Here is a 26,056-nt window from a genome sequence, read left to right as displayed (position 1 = left end):
AACATTTGATTTCTCCTAGGAAGAAGAGCAGGGACAGTCATGTTTTTATGACTTTGCTAGCTCTTTGATCACTTCCACCAGTCAAGGTGGCTAAACTAAGCAACAGGGAAAGTAGATCCAGACAGTTTTAATGAGACCTGATAGGCTACAGTAAGATAGTAAAGGAGAATGACGTCCCTTATCAGTGGACTAGAGGAGGGACATGAGGGGCTGGAGAGGGAGATTTCAATCATACTTTGACATGGGGTTTTGACCAAGAAAGTAAACACTAGTGACTCAGCCTTATGCAGAACACCTGGATTCATGGTTCTCAACTCAGCTTTTGCATGCAGACTTCCTCCTGGATGTCTGGCACCAAATTCATAACTATACAGGAAAAAAAGAGGGGACAAGCTGCTCATAGTCAATTTAAGTCATGACAGGCAACACATTTACAACTTGTGTTCTTAGTTTATATTATCAGCCACTTTCCTCTTTACATTCTTTCCTGATTAAAAGACAAACATGAATCACCTGAAGAATCAGGATAGGCGTAGGCTTTAGGGACTGTGAATATGAACTCAGTTTTGAACCTGGCAGCAGAAGTCTTGAGATTCAGTCAACTGTCTCATAACAAAAACCAAAAAGAAGAATACTTTATCTCTATACTTTTTCTACTTTACTGTAATACCATTTATCATAATTACTACTGATATAATTTCATGGTATTATTATAGATTATTGTTATAATATGATATATATATATAATATAATGCAAATCAAATTTTGATGTCTAACATAGGTAAATTTATTCATAAAAACACAGCCATGAAATTTCAAAAGAGTGAAATCTGCAAGAGGCTTTGAAGGTAGGAAAGTAAAAAAAATGATGTAATGTTAATTCTTATATATAAACAAACAAAATAATCAATTGTTGTCTCCTATGTATAATCTTACAAAATTTGGTTACTGGAACTTAAAAAAAATACAGTGATTACACACAAAAATAAATCTGTCTATCTATCTATCTATCTATCTATCTATCTATCTATCTATCTCAATCCAGATATAGATAAATATAACTATACAGTGAAATTTCTATGTAGGCACCAGCTTAATTTCTCTATGTTCAGTGAGTTGGCTAAGTGATGTATTCAGCGATAGAGACTTGCAGTGAATTTATGGAGAGCAAATTATAATATGATCAAAGTTTGCATTCTTTGGGCATTCCAATAAGACTCATTTGGCCACCACCTCAAGTAGATATAACCCATTCTTCATTTAATGACAAGTAACATCCTGTTGTGACTTTCTCATATTATTTCATTTGGATCACCTTCAGATATGTATATATTTTAGGAAGCTCATGCTCTATTAGGTTACTACAGTAACATTCAATTGACATTTCATCTTTGCTGTCTCTCTTCATATTACTTTCTTTAATGTCCTCTTTCTTCCCCACTTCCAACCCATTCTTCTTTATGAGCCCATTCTCCATCTATAAATAATTATTTTACTGACCTATCCTAGAGAGATCTAGTTACTTGTTCTCGAACACTAGTCCCTTGTTCTGTGTGTATCCTACATGGTTTTATGTACTGTAGGTTTCTTATCATTCACTTTAAAAGTAATATTAACATGTAAGAAGATACATGCCATATTTGTATATTTGAACTTGTGTTACTATATACTCAGACTGATTTTTTCTAGTTTACCTGCAGATATGCATTTACTTTCAAATTTCATGATTTACTTTGTAAAATGACTGAGTAATATCTTGTTGTGTAAATGTCCACATTTTGTTTATGTATTCTTCTGTTAATGGACATCTGGGTTATATCTGATTTCTGGAAGTGTTGATTAGAGCAATCATAAACATGTTTGCACAAATGTCTCCATGAAAGGATGAACCATTCTTTGGATATATGCCCAAGAGTAGTATAGCTGGTTCTAGAGGCAGGACAATTCCCACCTTGCTGCGGAAAAGCCACAAGTATGTCCTTAGTGGCTAAACATGTTTGTATTCCTACTAGCAATGTCTGAATATTCTTAGCCATTGTGACTCTCTTTAGACCATACTCCAAACTACTTTTGGTTTCCATTTCCCCAGTGACTATGGATCTTGCACATATCTTTAAATGTTTCTCAGCCATTTGAATTATTTCTTTAAGAATTCTCTTGTGATAACTTCTTCCATTTCTTTCTTCAGAGACTGAAAGTTTTTTTATACAAGTTTTTGAGTTGCTTGTTTAGAGATACACCAAGGTATTTTATGTCCTTTGTGGCTATTGTGAATGGTATTGTTGTCCCTAATTTCCTTCTCAGCCCTTTTGTCTTTTGTATAAGGGAGGGCTATTGATTTTTAATTGATTTTATATCTAGCCACTTGGCTGAAAGGGTTTATCAGCTGTAGGAGTTACCTGGTAGAATTTTTTGGGTCACTCATGTATACTATCATATCATCTGCAAATAGTGACATGATATGAACTCATGGGCTGGCTCTTTGTTCACATCCACCTAAGGGGGTAGCAGCCTTACCAGTCCACAGAGGAAGACAAAGAAGACAGTCCTGATGACACCTGATAGACTAGGGTCAGATGGAAAGGGAGAAAGTCCTACTCTATTATTTGACTTGGGGAGGAGCACAGTAGAAGAAGAGAGAGATAGAGTGAGATTTGGAGGAGATGGGAGAGAGGGAGGGGGTTACAGCTGGGATACAAAGTGAATAAACTGTAATTAATAAAAATAAAAAATAATTCTTAATTTAGAATTGTATGTGTGTTTTATTTTGATCGTATATTTTCTTGATATCTAATTTTTATATATGGCTTCTTTATGAGTTTGTATATTAGCATTTATTTGGCTGTGTAGTTAGTGAAAGTATTTTAGCTTTCTCTACACTGCTACATTTTCAGAATGATGGTGGTCCTTTGTTATGCAGAAGATTTTCAGTTTTCTGCAGTATTTTTGTAGATTGTTTATCTTTATGCCTGGGCAAGGGTTAGGAAGATCTCCCCTGCTCATTGGTAAGTAAGATTAACAGAGTAAAACTCTCCATCTGAAGAAAGACAAGCAATATCAGCATTCATTGCAATCATCATCAAAATTCCAGACAACTTACCAGATGTTGAAAGAACAAATTTCAGCTTCAAATAGAAGCACAAACAAACCATGTCAGCTAAAAAAAATCCTACATAAGAACTGCTAGAGGGATCACTCATCCAAAGATTAAATTGAACTAAAAACTATAGTAGTAAGTAACAGCATGGTATTGGCAGAGTAACAAACACTTTGGTCATTGATGAGATTGAAGACCCAGGCAGAAATCTAAATACCTATGGACACTTGAAGTTTTATATAAGAAAACTGGAAATAAACAGTGGAAAAAAAGACAGCATTTTCAGCACATAGTTGTGGTCAAAGTAGAAGTATGCACATAAAATAATACAAATAGATCCCTATTTTTCACTCTGCACAAAACTCCCAAAATATAGTATTGAAGAGCTCAGTAAAATCAAGAAACAAAGAATCTAATGAATGAGAAATTAAGGAGTAACTTTAAACTCACACACTGAAAAAAAAAGACTTGTTAAACACAGTAGCCTTTGCTCTAGTCTTGAGAATGTCTTTTTCATGTTTTGGACTGTGTTGGTAAGGCTTATCACTTGAGTTTTTGTTTGACCTCTTCAGTTTTTTTTTCTAGATTCATCTCAGTTTTTAATTTTATTGATTCCTTTAGTAATACAATGTCTTCAACTATCTTCAGTGTTTTATTTCACTTTTTGTTGTTTTCACAGACATCATTGAGAGTTTAGCATATCCTGTGTATTATCCTGGATTTATTTGTGATTTGAGGTCATTGTGTTGTCCTGAGGTTATACTGAATTTCTCAGGGTCTTCTCTAGGAGGATTGTTGTGATTTGGTGTTTCACTGTTAATGATTTTGGTTTCTTACTGGTGTCTAGGAATCTGGGTTTGAAATGATTGTGATTCTAGCTTTTGCTATCTGGACTTGTCTATTTTAGGTTTGTAATGTTGAATTTCTTCACTTGTGTTCCCCTCTCTGGATATTAGGAAAATGTGTTGGCTGTGCATTGTCTTGTACAGAGTATTTCTCATTGTGTGTCTTGATAGGTCATTAGAGACACTAGACAAAGACTGTTTTTAGGTGTTAGTGATTACACTAAAAAAAATGATGAATAAAGATAACATTTACCTCAGAGTAAAGGGCTGGAAAAAGTTTTCCAATCAAACAGACCCAAGAAAAAAGATGGGGTGGCCATTATCCATCTCAAAAAATGGGCTTTCAACCAAAATTAATCAAAAGAGATGAGAAAAGGACACTTCATACTCATCAAAGGAAAAATCCACCCCAACAACCACTCAATTATGAACATCATGACCCAAATGCAAGGGCAGCTTCATTCATAAAATAAATATTACTATAGTGTAAATCACACATTGAATCCCACACATGAATAGTAGGAGAATTCAACACCCACTTTCTCCAATCGAGAGATCAAGACAGAGACTAAATAAGAAAATAATGAAACTAACGGACATCTTGAATCAAATGGGTCTAACAGATATCTACAGAATATTTCTCTGCAGCTCAGGATCAATCTCCAAAACTGACCATATATTCAGTCACAAAGTAACCCTCAGCAGATATAAGAATATTGAAATAACTCAGTGAATCTTATCAGACAAACATGGATTAAAGCTGAACTTCAACAACAATAGAAACACCACTGGTCCATGGAAGAAACAAAGAAACTAAAGACATACTAGTTTTCAATGAAAATGAAGGCATCACATACCCAAACTTATGAGATACAATGAATGTAGTGCTAAGAGAAAAGCTCACAGCACTTTGAAAACAGAAGTACCTTCATAAAGAAATTAGAGAGATCCTATTCTAATAATTTAGCAGGACACTTGAAAGCTCTCTAACAGAGGGAAGCAAACACACCAACATGGAACAGATGACAAGTATTTAAACTTGGGACTGGAAACAAAGAGATCGATATAAAGAATCGATATAAAGAATCAATAAACCAAAACCTGGTTCTTTGAAAAAATCAACAAGATAAACAAACCTTAGGAAAAATAACTGAAAGGCAGAGGGAGATCAACAACAGAAACAAAAGGGGGGAAATAACTACAGACAGTGAGTTCTTACTTCAAAAGCCTGTATTCCACAAAATTAAAAAATCTAAATTAAACAAGTGATTTTCTGGATAGATTTCACCTACCAAAGAAAAATCAAGATCAGGAAAAATTTTAAACAGTCCAATAACCACTAAGAAAATAGACGGAATCATTAAAAAATCTCCCAACCAAAAAAAAAAAAAAAAAACAGACAAACAAACAAACAACAAAAATACCTGCCCAGTTCCAGATTGTTTTAACTCAGAATTTTGCCACAAATTCAATGAAGAGCTAATATAGATACTCTTCAAGCTGCTCCATAAAATAGAAACAGAAGGAACATTGCCAAATTCATTCTACGAGGCCACATCACCCTTACAGCCAGCTCGGTGGCATGTTTCTAAAATCCCCATCTGCACAACATAAACAGGGAACGTGTGGCAAAAAGCCTTGGCGGTGCAAATTCCAAGCTTCCAGCCAAGGGCGAGAGAATCTGCTGCGCGACCAGTGGCAAGCAGGCTACAGAGAAGTGCAAACTTTCCAAGTGACCCCGCGCCCCTCCATGCCCTTCTCCCCCCACTGCAAAAGGGAGAGAGAAGGCGGAAGGAAAGACCCCGCTCCAGGAGAATAAAGAATGGGGAGGGGGGCGTTGAAGCAGAGGCTGGGCCTCTAAGAGCTCGGCCTCGGTGGCGACCTTCTTCCTGACCTGTGGGTCCCAGCGTCCTTGGAGGAAACCAAAGGTTGAGCCCTCTCGGGTGGGGCGGGGGAGGGGATAGCGTGAGGCGCAGCGCAGGCACAGTGCGCGCCTGCATTGTCAAGCGTGACGGAAGCGCCGTTGCTATGGCTACAGTCGCTGAAGAAAAGACGTTGAGCTTGTCCTGGGCCTGGTGGGTGGCGGCGGCGAGGGCGGCGACCAGAACCCTCTTCCTGGGCGCAGTGGCAGCGGTCGTGTCTCGGCTAATGGACTACTTCATGGTGGTAGGCTGAGACCAGGAGAAGCCAGGTAAGGCTGTGGGGCAGGCGCCTGAGGGATCCGCCTCCGCCCTCCCTGGGCTCCGCCTCCCTCCTTCTCTGGGCTCCGGCTCCGCCTCCTCCCCTGTGCTCCGCCTCTGCTCCCCCGGGCTCCGCCTCCGTTCTTCCCGGACTCCGCCTCCGCCCTCCGGGCTCCGCCTCCGCCTCGCTGGGCTCAGCCTCCGCCCCTGGGCAGCCATTCCAGTAGCCTCTGCGGGGGGTGAGGTGGGGTGGGGGAGCTTGGACATCCCAGTCTAATGAATGTACTGGGAAAGGCGACAGGAGCCTTGCACATTTCTAGGAACATTGTTTCAGAATGTATGTGCCGGCGTTCCAGAATGAAATGCTTCTTAAATAAAAGACAGCCAGCCAAACACTGCAGGTGCTCTCTCTCACTTAGCTTTCACATGATTTGATTGTTCTCTTTATTCTTCAGAATATTCTTATAAGGAACAGTTTGGCAAATACACTGCTGTTTATACTTTAATGGACTTGCACACCAGGAGTATACAGGGTTCACGCAGGCTTATTTTCTTATTTTTATTTCTTTGTGTTGTTATTTATAGATAAACGGGATGTAATAACAAGGTTACTGTAGAGCTGAGAAAGCTCTTTTATTTCAGGTTTATTCCAGTTTTATACTTGCAAGGAATTTTAGCTACCAGCCCTGCAGCCCCTTGTCTCTGGAGGTACTTAGGTTGTGTTTTGCTGATTGTTTGTCTTTGGAATCAGTTTTGTTTTTAATTTTGTTCAGTTTTTTATTTACATTTTTCTTCCCCCACAACAATTTTATTTAGTTTAGTTTTTGTTTGTTTGTTTGTTTGTTTTGTTTTTGAGACAAATTCTCTCTATAGAGCCCTGGCTGTCCTGGGATTCCCTATGTAGATGAGGCTGGCTTTGAACCTAGAGAGATCTCCCTTCCTCTGCCTCCCAAGTGCGGGGATTAAAGACCATGCCCAGCTTCCCCCACAACAATTTTGAAACAATAACAAACTTGAAAAAAGTTCCAAGTATGGTACACAGTTAATTGCTGTTTTACTTTGGACATTTTGAGAGGAAGCTGCTGACCTTATGCCCTGTCACTCTGAGTGGTTTAGTGTCAGTTTTATACAAACAAGAACCTTGTCATACATAATGACAGTGCACTTATCAAAATAGGAAATTCACGCTGACATAGTATTCCATTTAATGTGGGTTTTATTGACTATGTTATTACTCACACAAATGTCGAAAAAAGCTGGTACATTTAAGTGTTGCATTGTTTCTTTATCTCCTAAGTCTCTTTCAGTATGGAACAGTTCCCTCATCTTTTTCATGATCTTGTCAGTTTTGATAACTAAGTGTCAGATATATATTTTTAATTAAAATTTTATTTTAATATTAATTATAGTTTATTCACTTTGTATCCCAGTTGTATCCCCCTCCCTCGTCCCCTCCCAACCCCACCCTCATTCTCTCATCTCCTCCTATACCTCTGTCCAAGTCCATGAATAGGGGTGATCCTCCTTCCCTTCCATGTGACCCTAGCATATCCGGTCTCATCCGAACTGGCTGCATTCTCCATTAATTTATTTATTTGTTCATTTTACATCCCACTCACAACCCCATTCCCTCCTCTCCTCCCAGTGCCACCCTCCAACCCACTTGCCCTATAACACCCCACCCCTAAACAACCTAACCTAGCACATCAAGTTACATCAGGATTAAGTACGTCCTCTTTCACTGAGGCAAGACAAGACAGCCCTGCTAGGAAAATGGGACCCAGAGGGAGGTGATAGAGTCCAAGTCAGAGACAGCCCCTGTTCTAGTTGTTAGGGGACCCACTCGAGGTAAAGCAGCCCATCAGTTTCATATGTGTAGAATGGCAAGGACTAGTCCAGGCATGTTCTTTTGTTGGTGGTTCAGTTTCTGTGAGGCCACATGGTCCCAAGTGAGCCAGGTGAGCTGGCTATGTAGGTCTTCTTGTGGTATCCTACCCCTCCATCTCCCTCAATCCTTTCTCTAACTCTTCCACAAGACTCCCTGAGTTCTGCCTAATGTTTGTTTGGCTGTTGGTCTCTGCAACTTTTTCCATTATCTGCTTGATGAAGCCTCTCAGATGACAGTTATGTTAGTCTCCTGTCTACAAGCATAGCAGAGTATCATTAATAGTATCAGAAGTTGGGTCTCTCCCATGGGTTGGGTCTCAAGTTGTGCCAGTCGTTGATTGGCCATATCTTCAATCTCTGTGCCATCTTTTATTTCTGAATATCTTGTAGGTGGTCAAATTTGAGTGAGAGTTTTCTGAGTTGTTTGGTGTCCCCCTCCCTCCTCTAGCTACAGGATGTGTCTACTTCAGTCTCAATATCCCTGCTGCTAGGAGTCTTAGCCAGGGTCACCCCCATATCTTCTCCAGAATTCCAGGTCTTCATCTTGCTTCAAAAATGCCCCAACACCAATTTCCCTTCTCTCCTAGCCCTTACCTTTATCCCCAGTTTACCCACATTTGAACCCCCTCCTGCTCCTCTCTTCACCCCCTCTATTACCCACTTCCTTTCTTCCTTTCCCCCTCGACTTCCCATGTCTGTGATGTCTATTTTATTTCCCCTCTTTTGAACCCTCCATGTTACTCAGTTTTTTGGTTGTAGCATGCTTATTCTGTACTATATTGCTAATATCCCAGGTTAGTTATTTTTGTAGACTGTTTCTTGGCTCTCTTTCCTCTCATGGAACAATACATATACTTAGGCAAGGGTATCACAACAGTGGCACACATTGTCTTTTCAGGTGGTACATAATTTTACTTTGATTATTTGTAATCAGTATCTGCAAGGCTTTTCTGCTACAGAGTTAATACCCTGCACCCCTATGAGTACCTTGACACTCTATGTGTTGGTTCTCATCAGAATGTTAATGCATTTACCACACTTACATCAGTATGGATTCATGATTCATGTGTCTTCTGTAGTAGACTGTAATGTTGTTTGTTTCAGTCTGCTGGGGCTACTGTGACAAATGATTTATAAACAAAGGCTTTACTTTTCACAGTGTCAACTCTGGAAAGTCTAAAGTTAAAATATGAGGTCTAGTTGGGGGCATACTTTTCTACAGTCCTGTTCTTGCTTTAACATCAGTGGTCTAAAGGGCCACATAACTTTATAGGATCTCTTTAATAAGGTTATGAATCTATTTATAAAGACTTCACCTCTAAGACATGAGTACCTTCCAAAGATCTCATGCAGTTATGTTACTTTTGGTCTTAGGACTTCAATATAAAATTTTTGGGAGGACATAGATATTCAGACCATTCATTTTGTTATTTAAATTGTTTTGTCATAGGACCAAAGAGAGCTCATACATCCGGCTTCAGTGTCTTTTTAAAAGTTATTATTATTATTATTATTATTATTATTATTTATACAGTGTTCTCTCTGCATGTATGCCTGCAGGCCAGAAGAGGGTAGCAGATATAGATGGTTGTGAGCCACCATGTGGTTGTTGGGAATTCAACTCAGGAACTTTGGAAGACCAGCCAGTGCTCTTAACCTCTGAGCCATCTCTCCACCCCCTTATGTGTCTTTTTGACATGTCCCATTTTCATCATTCTTTGAGCATCATTACTTTTTGACCTAAGGTATTTCTGGAATACAAGCACACCCATTTCTTCTCCTTTGTGGTGCTAAGCCTCTGACATGGGGCTGCTTACACAATAGGCCAAGTGTGACCCTGTAATCAACTATTCCTCTAGGGATCCCTGCTTTCTCCCAGTAGAGTCTAATTTCTCATGACTAGCATCATTACTACTGTAGAGTTACAAGTATTCCCAAGTTCTCTTCATGTGGAGCTAGAGGATATATTTATCCATATTTTCACATATATCTATATGTCTCTGTACATTGAAAACTGTGAACTAAGTCAGTACTTCTGACTTCAGCCCAGAAATCTAGCATTTGCATTTTTCATGTTGTAATTGTCTTCCCAAACAGTGAGAAGTCAGGCTTTGCACACACACACACACACACACACACACACACACACACACACCTTGTTTATTTTTATTTTTTTGCTGTTGCTTATAGCAACTCAATATCTCTGTCTCTACTGATACTATTTCTTCATTTCATATCCTCCTCCCTCATTTCCAGCCCTGTTGGATCTAAAAGCCCATGTTAGGATGCCACCACACAGGGTCTGCCCAACTTGCTTGTGCTCTGATGTACTTGTGCTTATGATGGATTCTGTGGACACACTTCTCTTTCTGCCCATGCTCTGACCTCATACTTAGACATCTTCACACTGACTCCCTTTGCATCTTAATGCTCCAGGCAAGTTTGTTCCTCCAGCTTTGATCCACAGTTTCTGATACACTGTGTTTGGCTTTGGCCATTCTCTGACCATTTGAATACTTCCATTTCCCAAGCTTGCTTGAAATTTTGCAAATCCCATCTCTGTCCTGTGGCTACTATGACTATTCTCCCACACTGAACAAAGGGAAGATTTTTTTCTTTCCTTTTGTTTTTTTAAATGAAACTCAGAATGTTGCATAGATTATAATCTATATAATGAAATGTATACTTTTTCTGTTATATTTTTGTGTAATTTATGTAGTTTATTCCAGCATAATTTATGAGCAAAAAATTTAGGCAAACAGTTCAGTGGTTTTAAGCAATTATATACACTAGCATGATTACTACCACAGTCAAGAACATTTTCTTCTCTATAAAAAGTCCTCTTATAAAGCTGGGCATGGTAGTGCATGCCTGTAATCCCAGCACTCAGGGATGCAGAGGCAATTGAATCTCTGTAAATTGAAAACCAGCCTGGTTTTCAAAGAGATGATAGCCAAGGTTACACAGAGAAATCCTGTCTTGAAAAACCAAAGTCCTCTTATGCTCTTTTGCAATCTGTTTTCTCCTGAAAACAGATCTCTGGTTGTTTGCAGAGTGGCATATAAATCGAACCAGACAGTTTTTTTTTTTTTTTAATGTTTGGCTTACTTTCCACTTAGATTCATAAACTGAGACCTATCCATTTTGTATAATTGTACCGTTGCACTGTTCCTCTTTCCCTTTGTTGCTGAGTATTATACTCAGGGACTCACTCATGATAAGCATGTACTCTACCACTAAGCTATACTAATTGCTGTCCCTTCCCTTCTATTGCCTTCCCTCCCCTCCCCTCCCGGCCTCTCCCTTCCCCTCCTTCAGTACTCTTAATCCCTAACTTATCTCCAGCTCTCTTTAAATTTTTAACAGATATAATCATGTGATTATGTCTGGATTAGTTGAATATAAATGAAATGAAGAATACAATGTTTCAAAAGTGTTCTAAGGAGGTAATGGTGTGTATTCCCAGCCTTTCTTTTAGCTGAGACTGGAGATCAGCTGGGAGGTGGTGGCTCATCTTTAATCCCAGAATTTGGGAGGCAAGGCAGAGGCATTTGGATCTGTGCATTAAAGGCCATCCTGGTCTATAGCTCTAGTTCCAGGACAGCCAGGAAACCTACACAGAGAAACCCAATCCAAGCAAGCAAGCAAGCAAAGGACTGGAGATGTAGCAGCCATCTTGGGTAAAAGTAACAGAGCAAAGAGCTAAAAGGATCCTAGATAACTAATGACTGACAGTACGGTTGCCATAGCAGATCTAGATAGCTGCTCTGTGTTTTGTTTTTGTTTTTAACATGACAAATAATAACATTACATGTTTAAAGAACTATAAATCTGAGTTTTTAGTTTCATGCTGGCAAAACAGGTACAAGGTGACAGGATGGGTTATCAGGATCCAGGGACATAGATAGTGAAGGAATGTTTTTCAGTGTCATGTGTAACCAATTGAGGGCATCATTGAGAGAAGCAGTTATTGAAGAACTTTGTGGTTGAATGTACAGATGATCTACTTATTTGCAATGTACAGATAAGGAGGAGACTGTAAAGTCTCCCTCCTTCCTGTGGCGTCACATTTTTTCTTGTATTTACCTCCATCATTGAACAGCAAATCATGAATTGCAAGTTTACTCTAATGATTGATGTACTCTTTTGAGTATTTATACAGTTTTTTTTTCTTTTTTTCAGTTTTTGGTTGTTGTTTGTTTGTTTGTTTGTTTGTTTTTCCGAGATAGGGTTTCTCTGTGTAGGCCTGACTATTCTGGAACTTCCTCTGTAAATCAAGAATGTTTTCAAACTCAGAGATCTGCCTGTCTCTGCCTCCTGAGAGCTGCTGAGATTAAAGGTGTGTGCCATCACTGCTTGGCATAAAGGATCATTTTTAACTCTGACTTTTCTTATTTGATTGTTATTTTACTAACCAAATTGCAGAATATTGGTAGAAGAAATGATCAGAATTGAGGTTAGCTGATTAAACAGCCCCCATGTAAGAAATCTCATTGTAACAGGTATGAACATATGTTTGGAAAACTTTGAATGTGTTTTATTAAAACTTAAAAAGACCAGTTCCATGTACTAGTGTGGTCTGGCTTTTCATCTTCCTTCCTTCCTTCCTTCCTTCCTTCCTTCCTTCCTTCCTTCCTTCCTTCCTTCCTTCCTTCCTTTTGAGACAGGATCTCTGCAGCCTAGTGTGGCCTGTAATTCACTAGGTAGTTGCCACCAGTACTTGCAAACATTACATTTTAAGAGGAAAATACAAAAGAAGTTTTTTTTTTTTTTTTGAGACAGGATTGATCTTTGTAGCTTGGCTGTCCTGGACTAATTTTGTAGACAAGGCTGGCCTGGAAATCACAAAGATCCACCTGCCTCTGCCTCCCTGAGTTGCTGGAATTGTAGGCTGTGCCAAGGTGCCCAACTGCAAATCTTTATTTTTTAAAAACATTTTATCTTCCTCTCTCAGTTTATTTCATTTTCACTTTTTATATTTTAAATTTTTGAAATAGGGTTTCTCTGTGTAGTCTTGGTTGTCCCATAAGTCAGATCTACTGGCTTCTGCCTCCCAAATTCTGGAACTAAAGGTATTGGCCATCACCATCAGGCTTAAATCTGTTTCTTAATGACATAATACATACTAGTTACAAGTTAGTTTTCTAGCATAGGGGCTGCTATAACAAAGTATCATAAATGTGGAGGCTTAAAACAACAGGTGGTTATTCTTGCATAATTTTGGTGTGTTGCTTTGAAAGTTACTTGTCGGGAGGTAACTTCCTTTGAGGGCTTCTGGGGAAGAATATTTATCTCTTCTAGTTTCTAGTGGTCCCCCTTGTTCTACCATTTATGGCACCATAATTCTATTTTTGTCCTCTCTTCATGTGGTTTTCTTTGTTTAAATCTTTTTCATTTTTTCATAAAAACAATTTCTTTGTTCAGCCTGATGGTACATGTCTATAATCTCAGCTATTTGGGGGACAGATGCTGGAAAATACCAGGTCCAAGGCTTTTGTGAGTTACAGAATGAGTTCAAGGCCTCAATGGGAAACTTAATCTCAAGCAAAAAATAAAATGTATAAAAATGTCTGTGGTCATAGCTCAGTATAGTGAAGCAACTGCCTAGTGAGGCCCCAGGTTCAATTCTCAATCCTGGGTGTTGGGGAGTATTAGGAGGCCTTGTTTTGCCTTGTTATTTCATTTTCTTTCTTCTTTTCCTTCCTTCTTCCCTTCTTTTTTTCCCTGTACTAGGGACTGTGCCTAGAAAACACAATTTTTTTCTCTCTTTCTGCTCCTTCTCTTGCTCCCTCTCTTTCCTTCCCCCTCTTACTTCCCTACCAGACTGAGCTATATGCCCAGCCCTGTTTTTTTTTTCTATAAGACTGTTATAATGGCTAACTCGAACTGTTGACTCACCTGAGAGGAAGGAACCTTAAATAAAATTTGGCTTCCATCAGATTGCCATGGGAGTAATCGCTAATTGATGTAGGAGGGCCCAGTCCATTGTGGAAGTACCTTCCTGCATGTGGATGGTACCATTCCTGCAGGTGGGCCTGGGCTGTATAAAAAAGGTAACTGAGCAAGCCAATGAGTATTGTTCCTTCATGGTTTCTGTCTCAGTCCCTGATTTGAGTTTTTGCCATGTCTTCCCTTGATGGATTATAAACCAGATAAACCCTATCCAAAGTTGCTCTGAACAATGTTTATCACAGCAACAGAGAAACAAACCAGGACAATGGTTAAACCATAGAAAAACAGGGAATAAAGTTCCATAAGTAAAGCAGGTTTTAGTTTCATAAGGTGTACATTCTACCTTAGGAAAGGAAAGCACAGAACTTAATCTAATATTCAGTATTTCCAAAAATGGAATAATTTCTTTGTATTCTGTAAAATTAGTAGAAATAGGTATCATGTCCACCAGAATTAGCTTTCAGAAAGCTGTAAACACTGTGTTTCAGTGTTGAAGTCTAGGGAATCACTGCTAAAGACTTTCAAAGCCTTGTCATTCCTTTTCAGCTACACGTACTAATCAGGTAACACCTTGGGAAAATGCGGCTTTACTGGAAAACAAGTTAATTGCAGACTGGTGGCCTAGTCTCCTCTCTTTTTCTCTTAGCAAGTTGTATGACCTGTTCACTGTTTACTTGTGATAATGAGGTTTGAAGCTATTGAAGGCATTTTTAAAGGACTCAACGACATTGTATGAGTAGTTAATAATGCTTGAAAAGTGAGCCTCAAATGGGATATCTTTCTGTCCTTCTAAGGAGTCAAGATTACACACTCTGGTATTTCTAGAATTTTTGCCTTGTTGTTCTTTTATTTTCATATGGACCTTTAACAGTTTAAAAGAATTAGGAATTCATAATCTTTGGAGGTGAATATAAATTTCACGATGCTTTTTTTTTACATTACTGTTTATTATCATTTATTACAGTTTAATCAAATTGTACTGTGGCTGTGCTCCCCTCCTTCATATCTATCTGATCACACCCTCTTCCCCTCTTCTAAGGCCCCTAAGCCCCTCCCCTAGTCTACTGATAGGCAGGGTCCTACTCCCTTTCTATTTGACCCTAGCCTATCATGATGTTTTATACAAGTATTCCTCCTATTGTTGCACACATATTATTACAGTTATCTAGCCTTCTCTCTAACATCTATCATCTGTTTATCATCTATATCATATATCTATTACACACACACATACACACACATAAGGTTGTGAAAATGTTATTTCTTCCAAAAATATGTGTTTCAAAAATTGATCAAAAAGAGTGATTTAAAGTCAAAAGTTTGAAGGAAATGAAATGCATGTGTCATTTTGTCAGTTATGGCCTGAGCCTTGGAATGTTGACATCACAGTGGTTTCTCGCCCTGACTACTACAGAATGTTTACACTTCAGTGATTTGTATACAGACTGCTGTAGCCATTTTTTGTTAGCACCAACAAAGAAAAGTATAATTTCATGCTCAATGAGAGTTTCTCTATTCCAGGCTCCACTTCGAAGGTGTTTTAAAAAGACTATTATTATTTTCTTGATAGTCTAGTGGTTTCGGGAAGTTTTTGGTCTTGATTTCTCTAGAACATATGAAGTAATTCTTAACAGTTGCTTCATGACAACCACTCCTGTGAGAAATAGTCAATACCATTACCCCAAACAAAGTTATCATGTCAGAGAAGTATGCTCTGAGCTATACAAGAAAATGATATCTGTGTTTCTTCAAAACTATCAGCCTAAGTTATGAGAGATTTTTTTTCTGTTTCATCTAGGTATTTTCCCCACTATGCCAACAAAGATTTGTTGGAAACTGGTCAGATTTCAGCCCAAAGTACAACAACATTATGGTTTTAAACATTTATTTGTCAGTATTTTAACATGGATTCTGCTAGATAGGAATGACTTTCCAGTCATACTCATTTAATTTGAAGTTCATCATAAAACTGAGTGGACAATATTTTATAAAATACCTTTACATTATTGCCTGGTGTGTTTGATGACAACCATTGCTGATAGCTCTCTTTGACTCTTCTATTCACAGGTATCTTTAATCCTCCCCAAGCAAAAACTGTGGCGTCTCAGTACATATTCCTTGAATGGTGTAACATGATTTAGGCATAGTCATATTCACTTAATAAAATATGTACTTTAAATATTCAAACTGTATGAGCAGGGACAGCAAAGGGACTAGTAGCCACTCCGTTATTACAGGGAATGTTTTTATTATGGGCTAGAGAGGGAAAATGTTCAGAGGCACCTGGAAGAGTTCAGAGCAGAGTAAAAGAAGCAGACTTGATATGACCAAGACTGCCTAGAAGACAATAGAGACTATTACGAGAAAAATAGAAATAGCTTACACAGAGACAAACTGTGCTAAATGCATAGGCTGAACCTAGGTCCCTCTACACATATGTAGCATATGTGCAGGTTACTCAACATGTGGATCCCCTAACAATTGGACTGAGAGCTTTCTTTGACTCCATTGCTTACCCTTACTTTTGTTTCCCTTAGCGGTGCTGTCTAGCCTTTCCTTAGTGAGATAGGATGCTCTTAGTCCTGCCTGATGTGATGTGTCAGGATGGGTTGGTACATTTAGGGTGTCTCTCTGAAGAGAAATAAGGAATAGGAGAGGGGAGAATGATTGTGGGACTGTGAGGAGAGAAGGGAGGGGGCTATGATGAAGATATAAAATTAATAAATTAATTAGTGGAATAAAGACAGGGTATTTCTAGAATATTTAGGAGATTTGGATAGTGCAAAGAGAGATGAGGATGTTTGGGAAGGGACAGAAAACTAGACATGCATTTTGAGATGTGTAACAAGTACATGTACTTCCCCTTCAGGTAACCTGGAGGCCACCATGGGTGTTGGTATCCTAATAGGAGCCACAGATCAATAGAGATCCTCAGGTCCCTTTTGTTAGATCAAGGACAATGGTTACTTTGATGGACAAGAAGTATTTCACAAATTTTTGCTGGATGCTGTTTTTTTTATATGTTTGGGTTTTTTGTTGCTTATTTGATTCTAATCACCAGAATTCCTTTGATGATGCATGTTGAGCAGGTCTAGGACTGGCATTTTTGGAAATTTGCACTCCCTGGGACCTAACTAGTTTCAACTATTAGGAAGGCCTGATTACTTTCATCACACCTATTCATGTCCTTTTAAATAGTAATGGGTTTAGTTATGACATGCCATTACATAGATTTCCGTCTGTTGTGTTTTTGTTTCCAATATTCAAATGTCATATTTTTTATAATTTTTATTATTTATATTAATTACATGTTGTTTACTTTGTATCCCAGCTGTAGTCCCCTTCCTAATTCCCTCCCAACACCACCCTCCCTTTCTTATCTCCTCCCTGCTCCTCTCTGAGTCCACTGATTGGGGAGGTCTTTTCCCCTTCCCTCTGACCCTAGCTTATCAGGTCTCACAAGGACTGGATGTAAGTCCTCCTCTGTGGCCTAGCAAGGTTGGGGGGAGGTCAAAGAGTCTGTCACTGAGTTCATGTCAGACACAGTCGCTCTTCCCCTTACCACTTGGATGCTGAGCTGCCATGGTCTATGTCTGAGCAGGGGTTCTAGGTTATGCATGGTCCTTGGTTAGAGAATTAAGTTTCTGAAAAGACCCCTGTACTGAGATATATTTTGTCCTTGTAGCACTCCTCTCTAGGTCTTACTAACTCCCCCTTCTTTCATATGATTCCCTACACTCTGCCCAAAGTTTGGTTATGGCCCCGATGTCCCTCATAGAATGAATGGATATAGAAACTGTGGTACATGTACACAATGGAATACTAATCAGCAATTAAAAACAAGGCAATCATGAAATTTGCAAATGGTGGAATATAGAAAAGAAAAGAGTGGGTGAGGTAGCCCAGCAGCAGAAAGACACACAGTATATACTCACTTATAAGTGGGTACTAGACCTGTAAGATAGGATAAACATACTAAAATCTGTATACCTAAAGAAGCTAAATAAGAAGAGGTTCTGGATTAAGATGATCAGTCCTCACTTAGCAAGACAATGGGATGGACATTGGAAGTAGGGGAAAACAAGAAACAGGACAGGAGCCCACAAGATAGGGCCTTGGAAAGACTCTACCTAGCAGTGTATCAAAGCAGATGCTGAGACTCATAACCAGATGTCATAATTTTAATATCACCATTATTCAGTAGAATATCTTAATGAGGAAATTTACAGTCTGGTGGAATTTTGTTATCTTGATTAGAACTGTATAATGACATGTATTAATGAAAATAAACACTTTGCAAGAACTAAAAAAATTTAATGTTACCAAAATACAATCATTTTAAAGACAGGCATTCTAATTTTGAATAATTTGTCCATGATTATTATATGTCCAATTATACTACATATTTTATTATAAAATTGACAGAATATCTCTTCAGTCAAAATTTTTGTGTCTCTAGGATTAATATATAAAATTTACTATATATTAATAAGCATATGTAGTCCTCTTCACTCTTCAAAACTTTCTGACTTCTTTGTGCATGAAACTTTCTGACTATATCTTAGTACAGTGCATTCATCTTTAAAATCTGCTGTGATTTTTGCATGTGTTATACTCTAAGTTCACAGTCTTAATGATTTTTAATGTTGCCTTTTTTCACATGGACCTTTAACAGTTTAAAAGAATTAGGAATTCATAATCTTTGGAGATGAATATAAATTTCATGATGCTTTTTTTACATTACTGTTTATTATTTTCATTTATTACAATTTTATTCAAATTGTACTGTGGTTGTGCCCCCCTCCCTCATCTCCATCTGCTCACATCCTCCTTCCCTCTTCTGCACCTAAGCCCCTCTCCTAGTCCACTGATAGGCAAGGTCCTACTCCCCTTCTATTTGACCCTAGCCTAACATGATGTTTTATACAAGTATCCCTCTTACTGTTGCGCACATATTATTACAGTTATCTAGCCATCTATCTCACATCTATCATCTTTGTCATATATCTATTACACATACATATTGTTGTGAAAATCTGTTATTTCTTCCAAAGAAACGTGGTTCAAAAATTGTTCAAAAATAATGTTTTAAATCAAAAGTAATCTAATCAAAAAAGGAGACAGAGCTACACATAGAATTTTCTATAGAGGAATATCTCAGAGGAACACTTAAAAAATGCTCAATGCCCTTACTTATCAGAGACATGCAAATTAAAATGACCCTGAGATTTCACCTTACACCCATCAGAATGGCTAAGATCAAAAGCTCAAAAGACTATTCAGGCTTGTGGTCACCCTCAGCTACAGACCAAGATTATGGGCAGCCAAGGTATATGAGACCCCACCTCAAGAAAGAAAAAGAAAGAGTGAACTAGTGTGCAGTGATGAACAGAGAAAGTAGCAGAAGATTTGATGGACTTGGCAGTAGGGTTAGCAGGAGCTGCAGCAGGTCGATGGGCACAGCAGCTTGGCAGGCACAGTGAGGGGACTTAGGCACAGGAGTAGTCTCCAGTTCAGGGAGAGCTCATGCTGTGTCCACCTGTCCATCTCTCTCTGTCTGTCATTCTCAGTTTTTAAGTAGATTTATTTGATTTATCTGTGTGCATGTGGGTATACATGCCTGGCAAAGGCCAGCAGAGGGTAAAAGATACCCAAGAGGTAGAGGTCATTGTGAGCCACCTGATACATGTTCTGGGAGCGTAACCCAGTCCTCTGCAAGAGCAGCATGTGTCTTAACTACTGAGCCATCTCTTCAGTCCAGTTCTCTAGGTTTTGATGGGACAAGAATTTGGAAACATGAAGCCTAGGTTGGTCTGGAACTCATCCTCCCTCAGCTTCTTGTCCTCCAATTACAAGTCTGCAACTTCATGCCTGCCAGTCTTTTTCTTGAATGGTTTCTATCTCCCCCTTCTTTCATAACATTCTCATTTTGTGTTCCAGGCCACAGACTGCAGATAACTGTGAACCCGACTTTAGCCATGTGTCCCTAGGGTGTACAGAGTATTTCCTCTGTTTTTAGGGTGAGGCTAGGGTAGACCTGCCACCCTGCTAGAGATTTAAGAATCATGCTGGGACTGCTTTTTAAAATTTGTCTTTCATCCAGGCCTTTTTCCCTTAGCAAAAGAAAAAACAAATAATTAATTACTGTTTTGTCTAGGGTTGATCCCATGGATCCCAGGCTTCTGTAGATCTGAAGTTGGAGCTCTGTGCCTCAGTACCCAAGAGGTAATCAGCAGCAGGTAAGTGCAGCAGTCATGCATGCAGCAGGAGGCTAGAGCCTGGAGCCTGTGGAAACCCAGAAACTTTTCCTGAACTGGGTGTCCTGAGTTTGGAATTGATGTTTCCCCCACCATATGGTATCCTTCCATCAGGATGACCCAGTCTGTCCTGTTTTGGGGTCCACAGTTCAGTCTAGGATGTTGAGTAGAGCACGCAGGAGCAGGTAAGTGGCTCTATGCTGGTGACTGGGCATCTGAAGAAACCCAAAAACTTTTCCTGAGAACCTTTTGGGGGAGTGTGGTGGAATTCCATTGGTTGCAATGAGGTTGGACTTGATGTTTCCTTCACCTTGGGGTTTCCTCCCAACAGGGAAACCTGGTCCCTGGTGATTTGGTGCCCACAGTTCTGTGTGGGACAGTGATTTGGGAATAGAAGGAGCTCTCTGGGCTGAGTACCTTGTAGAGCCCAGACTTTTTTTCAGGGATTTTCTGGGTGACCTGAGGTCAGTCCTGATTGCTTCTTACTCCATGGGGTTTTCTCTAGACTGGAAGTCCCAATCTCCGGTGTTGTGGGGCCCACAGTACAGTCTGGGATGGTGACCAGAACACACAGTCATGTGGCTCTGACCTGGTGACCTATTGCCTTCAGGGAACCGGGAATTCTTCCATGGTTTACCTGGGTAACCCGAGAATGGACCCGATTACTTCCCACTCCGTGGGGTTTGTTCCTAACTTGGAAACACAATTGCTGTTGTTTGAGGGCCCAGATTTTGGTCTGTTGCTTGCTGTGTAGTCACTGCCGTACTGCTCTGCAGATACTGTCTTCTTGGTACTACCATCTTTGATTCTCCTTTCTTTTATTAAACATTGTTTTAATTTTTCTTTTCTTTTTTGTTTTATTTTATTAACTACAGTTTATTCACTTTGTATCCCAGCTGTAGCCCCTCCACCATCCCCTCTCAATATCACCCTTCCTCCTTCTTCTTCTCCTATGTCTCTCTCTCAGTCCAATGATAGGGGAGGACTTCTTCCCCTTCCATCTGACCATAGTCAATCAGGTCTCATCAGGATTGGCTTCTTTGTCTTCCTATGTGAACTTGCAGGATTGCTCCCCACTCAGGTGGAGCTGATCTAAGAACTAGCCCATAAATTCATGTCAGAGATTGTCCCTGGTCCTATTATTGGGGAACCCTCTTGGATACAGAGCTGCCTTGGCCTATTTCTGTGCCGAGGTTCTATGTTATCTCCATACTCTATGTTTGGAGTATCAGTCTCAGAAAAGACCCCTGTGCCCAGACCTTTTGATTCTGTTGTTCTCCTTGTGGAGCTCCTGTTTCCACCAGATATTTCTATCTCCCCCTTCTGTCATAACATTCCCTGCACACTGCAAAATGTTTGGCTCTGAATCTCAGCATATGTTTTGATACCCTGCTGGGTAGAGTCTTTCAGAGGACCTCTGATAGGCTCCTGTTATTTTCTCAGACAATTAGGAATAGTGCTACCTCAAGATCCAGCTATACTACTCCTAGGCATATATCCAAAAATGCTCAAGTATACAACTAGAATATTTGCTCAACCATGTTCATAGCAGCTTTACTTGTAATAGCCGGAAGCCGGAAACAACCCAGATGTCCCTCAGTTGAGGAATGGATACAGAAATTGCGGTACATTTACACAGTGGAATACTACTCAGCAATTAAAAACAAAGAAATCATGAAATTTGGTGGCAAATGGTGGGATCTAGAAATGATCATCTTGAGTAAGGTATCTCAGAAGCAGAAAGACACACATGGTACATACTCACATATAAGTGGATATTAGACCTATGAATAGGATGATCATACTAAAATCTGTAGACCTAGGGAAGCTAATCAAGAAGGAAGACTGTGGTAAGATGCTTAATCTTTTCTTTCTTTATATGTTTGGGTTTTTTTTTTTTTTTTTTTTTTTTGAGCAAGGGCAGTTACCCAGACTGAACTCAAATTTTTTTGCTCTCTGGTTTTGTTTTTCTAATTCTTTTTACTTTTATTAATTATTTTTAATTTTTTCACAATTTATTCATTATATATCCTGGCTGAAGGCCCCTCCCTCAACTCCTACTGGTCCCATCCTTCCTCTTCCCTCTATGCTCTTCCCCTAGTCCACTCAAAAGTTGAGTTTCCCTCCTCTGCCATCCACCCATGTCTTATCACAATACTACTCAGCTATTAAAACAAGGAAATAATATTTCGGCTCTTATTACTTCTCCATAGGCCACTCTGCTCACGTCAGAAGACTCCATACCCTGAAGCTTGCCTGCAATGTTACTGTGAAATTAACACTAAGTATAACTCATTTTACAGAGTCCCACTCACAAGACAATGTTTAATTGACCATCTCACATCCAGAAACATGTGAAATATGAAATGCTATGAAGTCTGAAACATTTGATCACAAGCATTTCAAAGAACTTGGTTCTCCTTCTGTCTAGAGGAACCACCTCAGGAAATAAGTTCAAATTTAATTCCAGAAAACAGAGGCTATATACCCCTTGGAAAATGATTGGGATGCTCCATGGATAGGTGTATATAATCGTTCAAAACTAGGTACTTCAAGAATGCTTGATTTGCATTCAATAGCACATTCCTATCGTATGAACAAGAGCACAGATCCTAATCATCCTATATTTAAAAAGAGGAGAGAGTTAGCAGGGATCAGTGTCAAAAGCCATCTATCAAATTTGGCTAGTAGCATCTATGTCTAAAGACACTCTCCAGTTGAAGTCAGGCACAGAAAACTCACACTTACATGGTTACACAACTAGGCCAGCAGCAGGGTCATACATGGAAGAGAAAGCTTCCTCCTTCACATCTCAAAATTCAGTCTGGGTTGTGATGGTTTTCAATAGAACCCCTAGAACAATATATATGTATACCCAAAGAAACTTCTACAGGCTATCACTGTTCTATTACTCTCAGAGAACTTCCTGGCTGGTGTTAGTTCACCATTCCCTACATATTCATCCACTGGACTAAACTTTTCTTGTCTAAAGTGAGGCAATTGAAAACAGTAAATGTTGAGAATCAGATTTATTAATAAGTCTTCCCTAAACACATTTTATAATACTTTTGCATGTAATTGATATTTACCATTCATTGTATTCTTTTAAAAAATAAGTTTATTTACTTTACATTACAATCATAATCCCCCTCCCTTCTCTCCCCCATTACTACCCTCCACTCCTATTGTCTCTATTCCCTTTCCCCTTTCCCTTCAAAAAAGGAAGGTCATGTCCATTTAGCTAGATTTTCAGTTCTGTTGGATCTCAGCGGACCAAAGAACACAAAGGCCTTTCCACATTGCTTTTAGTCACAGAATTCCTCTCCAGTAAGGATACTTTTATGATGATGATGATTCTAGATTTGTGCAAGGCCTCACTGTTTTAACACATTCATAAGTTCTCTCCAGTATGAATCATTTCATGATGATGAAAATTATACAAATATAGAATGGTTTCACCATGTTAAAAGCACTCGTAGGCTTTCTGTCCATTAGGATTTCTTTCATGAGTTTGAAGATGATTCTGAAGTGCAAAAGTTTATTCACATTGGATGCAGTCAGACATCTTTCCAGTATGTGTTCTTTTATGTATTAAGGGATGTTACATGCAAAGGATTTGCCACATAATTATATTCATATGGTTTCCCTCCAGAATGTGTTGTTGTCTTAGGAGATGTCTGTTATATGCAAAGGCTTTATCACACTAATTACCCTCACCAGGCTTCTCTCCAATGTGTGTTTTTTCATGTTTTCGGAGACTACTCTGTTGTGCAAGGGCTTTATCATGTTGAGTATACGTATAAGTTTTCTTTCAAGTATGTGTTCTTTTATGCAGTATGAGTTTACTATTTTCTGCAAAGACTTTACCACACTGGTTACATTCATAATGTTTCTCCCCAGTGTGTGTTCTTTTATAGCTTAAGAGAGTACTGTTTTGTGCAAAGGCTTTACCACACTGGTTACATTCATAAGGTTTCTCTCCACTGTGTGTTCTTTTGTGGCTTAATAGAGTACTGTTTTTTGCAAAGGCTTTACCACACTGGTTACATTCATAAGGTTTCTCTCCAGTGTGTGTTCTTTTATGGCTTACCAGATGACTGTTTTCTGCAAAGGCTTTACCACACTGGTTACATTCATAAGGTTTCTCTCCAGTGTGTGTTCTTTTATGACGTATGAGATCAGTGGTATAGGGGAAGACTTTACCACATACAGTGCATTTAGAAGGTTTCTCTCCAGTATGACTGCTTTCATGCCTGCAAAGATAATTAGCACATGTGAAAGATTTACCTCAGTCATTGCATTACACTAATAAAGATATTTATCTATATGAATTAATGTCATAATTTGGTCTAATGGTAAAGGAGAATCAAATTTTAAAGTTTTATCACTTTATTCACATTCATGGTTTTTCCCTTCATTATGGATATTTTTGAAGATCCCTGTGATGGTAAAAATATTTGTTACGTTGTTCACTTTTATACCATCATTTTTCTATAAGAGGTTTTTGGTTTGTATATATGAAGAGTTTTGTAAGAATTCAGAGCTTTACCACAACAATCCCATTCACAATTTTTTTTTACTGTATGAATTACACTTCATTTAAAAAGTGAGCAGGACATGCAGAAGAAGATCCAAATTCCTAGTATTCATAGGTTTTTTCAGCAGTATGAGTTTGCTGATGAATTCTCAGTGAAGTTGCAAAACCAATTAACAGTATCCATTTATCACATTCAGCAAATCTACTCAAAGTGGGGAATACTACAAAATCAGTTTTTCTTGGAGAAAGACAGGGACACTGCTTTTTTCAATATCCCTATGCTCATGTGTCTTACAAACATTGTGACATATGATATACCAGTTTAATTTACAATAATAATAAAAGATTCCCACATTGAATTAACACAGTTTGTTTTTTGTTCATCATAGACATGTCATATAGGGATTAAGGTTTCTCCACAACAATAATTTTGACTCTCATATGCTGCTCCTTTCAGTAAACTTTACAATATTACTGTATGAATATGAACAACACTGGTTGTACTATGACATATATGCTTATTAAAAGGTTTTGGACACATACTGATCACCTATTCAATGTATATGCCTTTTACAATATCTGAGTAGATAGAATAAGACTAAACAGATTGCCAGTTCAACTCAGTAGCTGTAATGTCTATATGATTCAAATGGTATTTTCTGTTACAACATTATTTTGTTTTCTTCTATCTTAGGGGAGTACCTTGAAAACACAAATCAGATACCTGATTGAAGTACAAGAAATTGTGAGATTTTAATGATCATCAGTATACTTAAAGCAGTGCTGTTTATACACTGTTGGTTTTCTTTAAAACTTCCAGGACACAGCCAGGTATGCTGGTACGTGCCCTTAATCCCAGCACTTGTGGTAGCAAAATCAGGCAGATCTGTGTGATTTTGAGGTCAGCCTGGTCTAACAAGCAATTCTAAGTTAAGCCACAGCTACACAGAAAAAAAATTTAAAAACAGAAAATAAAAAGAAGCCAACAAACAAACAACAAACCAAAAAAAAAAAAAAAACAATCTTCCAGGATACATTAAAATTTCTTAAGATTCATATCTGTACCAGGACACATTAAAATTTCTTAAGATTCTTATCTGTTTCATTGTGCACATAAAGTTACCTTTTATTACTTGTAGAACTTTGAAAATGTTCTTCATTATAATCTTCCCAATTGTAGCCTAAAATATAGTACCAGAAAATATATATTATTGGAAATATCGTATTATTATTAAGGAAAACTTAAATCACTATCTTCTGTGACTTTTAGAACCATGTCTGATTTATTCACCTCATTCTAC

Source organism: Meriones unguiculatus (genome assembly GCF_030254825.1).
Source record: "Meriones unguiculatus strain TT.TT164.6M chromosome 13 unlocalized genomic scaffold, Bangor_MerUng_6.1 Chr13_unordered_Scaffold_41, whole genome shotgun sequence".
NCBI classification, from domain to species: domain Eukaryota; kingdom Metazoa; phylum Chordata; class Mammalia; order Rodentia; family Muridae; genus Meriones; species Meriones unguiculatus.
The sequence above is the reverse complement of the archived record's forward strand: the minus strand, read 5'-3'. Positions refer to the sequence as shown.